Below are 6,929 nucleotides of genomic sequence, written 5' to 3'. Positions count from 1 at the left end.
GAGCCTTGATAGAGTCTACTCTCAAGGTGCATCCTGGGAAAACTGTCCAGCCTATTACCCTTTGCATAATATAGATCTTTAATTATACAAACCTGCCTTGAGGAAATAAGCATTATCAATCATGAAGGACTGCCAGATTTTTCAGAAATTGACATGTTGGTAATATGAGGAAATTACTCTACAGCCATTACTAACATTTTAGAACTGTTATAAACCATACACTTAACAGGAAAATCTGGCAGTATATTTTTTTTCTTGTAGCATAATTCATTTCTAAGTCACTGTTCTATTGCTGTGAAGAGACACAATGACCAAGACAACTCTTATGATAAAAAGTATTAATTTAGGAGCTTGCATACAGTTTCAGAGGGTGAGTCCATTATTATCATGCTAAGGAGCATGGTGGCAGGCAGCAAGGTTCTGGAGCAGTAACTGAGAGCTATTTCTTCTCACTTAGCACATTCCAAGATGGAAAGTTGTAGAAGGCTCAGCAGACTCCAAATGATAATAATACTTAAAACCTCAGAAAGTGCTGAAATTTACAAGATTCTTAAAGGCCCACCCTATGGATATGAAAGGAGTATGTTGTCACTATGCTGGGTGGACTTTTCAGAGACACAGCTGTTTGGGTGTTTTGGGGGGGTGTTTTTTTGGGGGGTTGTTGTTGTTTTGAGACAGGGTTTCTCTGTGGCTTTGGAGGAACTAGCTCTTGTAGACCAGGCTGGTCTCAAACTCATAGAGATATGCTTGTCTCTACCTCCCAAGAGCTGGGATTAAAGTCATGTGCCACCAATGCCTGGTGACACAGCTGTTTTTGAGTTATGCAACAAACCTCCTGCAAGTAACCATTCACTCACATACCTTGTTCACTGCATACCTATGAAATTGCTTAGTAAGATGGAATTGTGTCAAATTATCTTTCTCTTCTGTGACTGATACCCTATCTTGCAATGATAGACATTTGTTCATATCAACCAAGATAAAGTCACACAATATCATACAGAAGTTTTGGTTTAATAATTTGAAGATGGCTTCAGTTCTAGGTCTCAACTCCTTTTGTCTTTGCAGTTAAGATGTGTGGCAAGGTTACAGTCATCAAAAGAGTTGGCTTGGACTTGCATATCATATCAAGATGGTCATTCTCATGGTATAGACAGTGGGACACAGACGTCACAGCATTGCCACTTTCTATGGATCTTTGATGTGTCTAATGACAGCTGGCTAGACTCAGAGAATAAGCCAAAGTGAGCAGAGATGGACAGATCTTGATATCCCTTAAAACACAGTTTTAGGCTTCAAGTGTCACTTTGAATTCTTATTTGCCAAAAGAAGCTAACATTGGTACACAATAAAGAGCATATCAAAGACACATTTTATGACATATGCAAGTATATTATAAGCTGTAACTCCTCTCACTTGTAGAATTTCTCTTATTTGAGGAATACAATGGATGAAATCTAATCATACCTTGACAATGAACACTTTTGCTTTCTCTTGAGGCAGAATATGAGTATACACTGGAGAACCTCTGAGGATAAAGTTGAGTCCAAGACTCTGCTTAGACTGTCCATTTATTTATAATCTTGTACTTAAGTACTGTATTTGCATAATTTCTACCCACCAACTCCATCTCCAGTTTCTATCATGTGCCACTACCTCTTTCTATTTCTTTCCTTTTGTAGGTGGTTGAGACAGGGTTTTTCTATGGCTTTGGAGCCTGTCCTGGAACTTGCGCTGTAGACTAGGCTGGCCTCAAACTCACAGAGATCCACATGTCTCTGCTTCCCAAGTACTGGGATTAAAGGCATGTGCCACCACCATTCAGCTCCCACCACCTCATTCAAAATCAGGATCTTTTCTTCTTTAATTATTATTGTCACATATATGTGTATGTATGCATATATATGTATGTATATGTATACATATGTATGTATTTGCACATATAACATAAACACACACACACACACACACACACACACACACACACACACACACAAAGCACACACAGAGTTTAGTTATACCACACATGCTGATAATACATGCCCCAAGAGTCATAGACTAACAAAGGTCCACAGTGTGGGACCTGGGAAACTCCTTTGATTTGTTGGTCAGGGGAGTTTATGCACTCCCCCAAAGCAATATATGGTATTGCCATTGTAATTTGCTGCCTACCAGAAATGGAAATTAGGACCCTATTCCTGAAGATATCACAGACTTTGGACTCAGGGCTTGAAGAAATTGAGATGGAACCCATTTTATAGGAGGGAGGGAATCATTCCTGTTAATGTAACCTAGCCATCTATCCAGCACTACAGAGATCCTAAAACTGAGATGGAAAACATTCTACTGTCACTTCCTTAAAGCAATATAATTCCTAACTGCCTTATAAATAATTGTCCTTATACCCAGAGGAAATTGTAGCTTTCATCTGTCATCAAAGAAAATTCATTTTACAACACATGGAGATAAGCAAAGAGATTCACAATTGTTTAAAATGAAGAAAATTTTACCTTGACATTTTATCTATTCTAACCTATAATACACCTAATTTACTATATGAATAAAAATTTTCACATCAGCATTTTTACAGAAGAAAAATTAAAAGAGCCACCCTATTTCTTTACATGCCTACACAAACAAAGGATCTTCAATATCCAGTATCCTATTTTCCATAGGACTCAAGACTTTCTATCATACAATCTATTTCACTCACTCACTCACTTACTGATTACGGTTGTTTCCAAGGAAGATCAACTTGACAACCATATTCTTTATGGCATTGGCTAGACTCCAACCCTCCATTGCTTTTAGAGATTTAGACTTTAAACATTTAGCAACTTATAAGCAAATAGAGTATTAATAAAAAGAAGAAAAAGAATAAACAACTGTGACCTGATATTTATGATTCAAATCTCATTCACTGTAATGGCAGTTATAATTATTACCAGGTTATAATTAACATGCTTCAAATATATCTATAGTTTAAATTAAAATAAAGCAAAGCATCCTTTGTCTTACAGAAGCTTTTCAACTTCCTGAGATCTCATTAATTAATTGTTGATCAAAGTGCCTACAGTATAGGTGTTCTGTACAGCAAGTTCTTTCCTGTGCCAATGAGTTCAAGGATGTTCTCCAATTTCTCTTTTATCAGATTCATTGTATCTGGACTTATGTTGAGATCTTTGGTACACTTGGATTTGACTTTTTTGGGATTATAAGTGTCAATATTTTTGCATTCTTCTACATACTGACATCCACTTTGAACAACATCATTTACTGAAGGTTTTTCTTTTTCCAGTGTATGTTTCTGACTATTTTGTGAAAAGTCAGGTGCCCACAGGTGTGCAGATTTATACCTTTGTCTTCAATTATATTACTTCTGTTAACATGTCTCTTTTGTGTGAATACCATATGCTTAGTAGTGCTATGACTCAGTAGTACAACTTGAACTCAGGAAAGGCAGTACCTCAAGCAGTTATAGTATAGAACATCCAAGTTCAGGGGGTCTGGAACAGTCCTATACTGGTTTTCCAGCTATCAGTCTGGGGTCCATGAACAAGCCCATGTTCAGAGAAGCTGTTTCTGTGGGTTCCTCCAGCCTGGTCTAGACCCTTTGCTCATCACTCCTCCCTCTATGCAACTGGATTCCAGGAGTCCATCTTAGTGTTTAGCTGTTGGTGTCTGCTTCTGCTTCCATCAGCTACTGGATGAAGGCTCTAGGATGGCATATAAGGTAGTCATCAGTCTCATTATTAGGTAAGGGCATTTAAGGTAGTCTCTCCACTATTACTTACATTGTTAGTTGGGGTCATCGTTGTAGATCTCTGGACATTTCCCTAGTGACAGATTTATATTTAAACCTATAATGGTTGCCTTTATTATGGTATCTTTTTTCTTGCTATCCTCTATTTTATCTCTGACTCAATCTTCCTGCTCCATGATGCTCTCCTTTTCCCTCCTCTCCTTCACTTTCTCCTAACTCCCTCTGCACTCCCTCATGACAGAAGATTTAATTAAAAATTAAGATAAAGCAAGGTGAAATTCTGCTTCTTTGGCTGTCTACTTGATACAATTCTAGATTTGTATTAGATTGCAGTTTCAATCTTATTGTTCAATGTATTTGAATATGTGAATGGATCATAGGTAAAACATAATCCTGAAATAGTCATGGTTGTCAGGAAAAGGAAGAGTCTCTTGGACCACATATTCTACACTCATTCCAAGATACAAGGTATGAGATTGTTTCCAGAAAAAAAACAATTAAACAAAGATTAATTAGAATTTTGCCTTCAATAGAAAAGTGCAATTATTTAGTTTTTAAAAAGAACCAATAACAGTCAAACTAACATAGCCAATCATGCCCAAACACTTGTCTAAAAAGGTGGCATGTATTATCATATTCATTAGCATGACATACAGACTGATTCCCAGCATTGATTTCATCTAACTCATCACTGTCTATGACATTTCTGAGAATTTATATTCAAGGAAGATTGGATTATTATACATTGTTCAAATATTCTGCCACACCTCATCTCCTATTTTCTGTTCTGGATAATCTTCTGGAAAGAGATCACTTCACTTCACTTCAAGAAAACTTCCACTCTTAGCAGGGAATAACTCATGGTCCATAAAAGCATGTTCTTTATGAAATTACACTCATTTATCAAGCAGAGCTCCTCATGAGTTCTGTGACCTAGGTGTCCCATAATACCATGCTCTGTTAGGGTGTTAGTTGTTCTGTCTTGTAACTTTCCATTTGAGTTCTCTCTCATGTATTATATATTGACTTTCTGATTTAAAAGCCTTATCATTATCTGCATTCCTTATTGTGGATCTCAGTAAATGCTTTGATATTCACAACATCAAAGAAAAAAAGTAATACATGAACTAGATGAAGCATGGCAATATGCAATGGCATGACTTTTCATATTTTATAAAAAGGATTAAATATTTGTAGAAAGTAGAATAAATAAAATCATTTTGCCAAAAAGTTTATTCTGGATTTTATATGTATGTATATAATATTTTCAAAGGATGACATTTGGGACATATGCACAGATTGTGACATTTTCATCATTGCTGATGCATGTACTTTGGAAGGGTTTCACAATACATAAAAATCAAACTATTTAAGGACTTTCAGTAGGATAATGGGGTGCCTTGCTAGTTAAAGTAGTTGTGTGTTTATTAGTCTCAACTTACTTGGAAGTCCATAAAAAGTCCATAAAAAGGAAGCAAAACTAACAAATATCATACATTCCACAAATGACCAGCAAGTTCCAAGAAAAGGTAGGGATGGGAATTCACTGTGGAGAGAATGGACCATGAGTGGTGAAAACAGAGGATCCAGAGTGCTGTAAACTAAGGGAAACCTTAATCCCATTACATAGGAGGTAGAAGCAGGCAGATCTCTGTGAGTCCCAGGTCAGCCAGTGCTACAAAGGGAGACTCTGTCTTGAACAAATATACATGCAAATATGAGTATAGTAGAGTATCTTTAAGAACTGCAATTGATTGCTACAAGTACTTAGAGCCTTTGTACAATGACTATTGGAAAATCAAGGGCCAGAACTGAAATGGGGAGTTTGAATTGATGCTTGTAGATGAGTTCATTGATGAATTTCTGCACAGTGAGAAAGTCTGTGATATCATTTTGCCCCAGCGACAGAAACACTATGTGCTGGAGGAAGCCAAGCAACTAGAGCCCCGAGTTAGTGCCCTAGAAGAGGATATGGATGATGTGGAGTCTAGTGAAGAAGAGGAATAGGAAGATGAGAACCTAGAAAGAGTGCCATCATCTGACCACCGACAAAGAAGGTACCGAGACTTGGACAAGCCACTACACTCTCCTGCACTGCGCTACAGGAGGAGTCGGAGTCTGTCTCGCAGGAGGCAAAATGGACCCCCCAAAAGAAGAATCCCTTCTCCCCACTGAAAAAGGCATAGGAGCAAGAGTCCACGACGCCATCGAAGCAGGTCCCAAGACAGGCGACACAGATCCCAACTCTAAATCCCTAGGTCACCATGGTAGTCACAGACATGGGAGTCACTCAAAATCTCTTGAAAGGTATAAAAAAAAGCCACAAGAAGAGCTGGAGAGGAAATGAGTAATGGATTCATTTATATTTTAGTCCAGATGGCCTCCTGTGAATATGAGAATATCTAAGTGAAATGATCAAGAGCTCCTCTTTAGGTAGCTGTGAGTATTTTGGGGTTTTTAAAAATCGAGTTCTTGTTTGTTTTGTTTTTTGTTTTTTTTTTAATTTTAGTATTACAGATTTCTAAGTTTTGTATCTCTTTGAATTATAATCAACATCTTTCAAGGGTGTTTTTGACCAAGTCAAGGTCAGGTTTTGACCTAACCAACTATGGTTATTCATACTTAACAAGGGTCAAGAGGACCTGGGAGTTGGAGAGATCCATGAGAATGAAGAGATGTAACCACATGGTGATGTTTTTATTTGGAATTAAACCTGATACAGTTGTCATTTTTCTCTAAAACAAGAAAGAGAGAGAGAGAGAGAGAGAGAGAGAGAGAGAGAGAGAGAGAGAGAGAAAGAAACAAAGAAAGAAAGAAACAAAGAAAGAAAGAGAATCATTTCATGTGCGTCATCATGTAGTTGCTGAGAATTGAATTCAGGACCTCTGGAGGAGTAGCCACTTCTATTAAACTCTGAGCTATCTCTCCCCATGGAAGGCCTCACTTTCCCTGGGGAGTGGGTGGAGGGGATAGGAGGATAGGAGGGAGAGGGAACTGGGACTGATATGTAAAATAAGACTGTTTCTAAATAAAATAAAATAAAATCATTTCATTGATTTTTTTATTATTTTTTTGCCAGTGGTGTTTTGTTCTACCTCTGGGCTATGCAGTCTCTGTTTCCTAGTCATCAAAGCAATGTTCAGAATGGGTTCCCTCTCATGGAATG

The 6,929-nt window shown here is 37.6% G+C and overlaps 1 pseudogene; it reads left to right on the top strand.

Moving 5' to 3' along the window:
- The first annotated feature begins 307 nt into the window (after window positions 1–307).
- Window positions 308–6,114, top strand: LOC100759904 (annotated as a pseudogene).
- The last annotated feature ends 815 nt before the right edge of the window (window positions 6,115–6,929 follow it).

Source organism: Cricetulus griseus, chromosome 3 (genome assembly GCF_003668045.3).
Source record: "Cricetulus griseus strain 17A/GY chromosome 3, alternate assembly CriGri-PICRH-1.0, whole genome shotgun sequence".
Lineage (NCBI taxonomy): Eukaryota > Metazoa > Chordata > Mammalia > Rodentia > Cricetidae > Cricetulus > Cricetulus griseus.
This window is presented reverse-complemented; position numbering and strand designations above follow the sequence as displayed.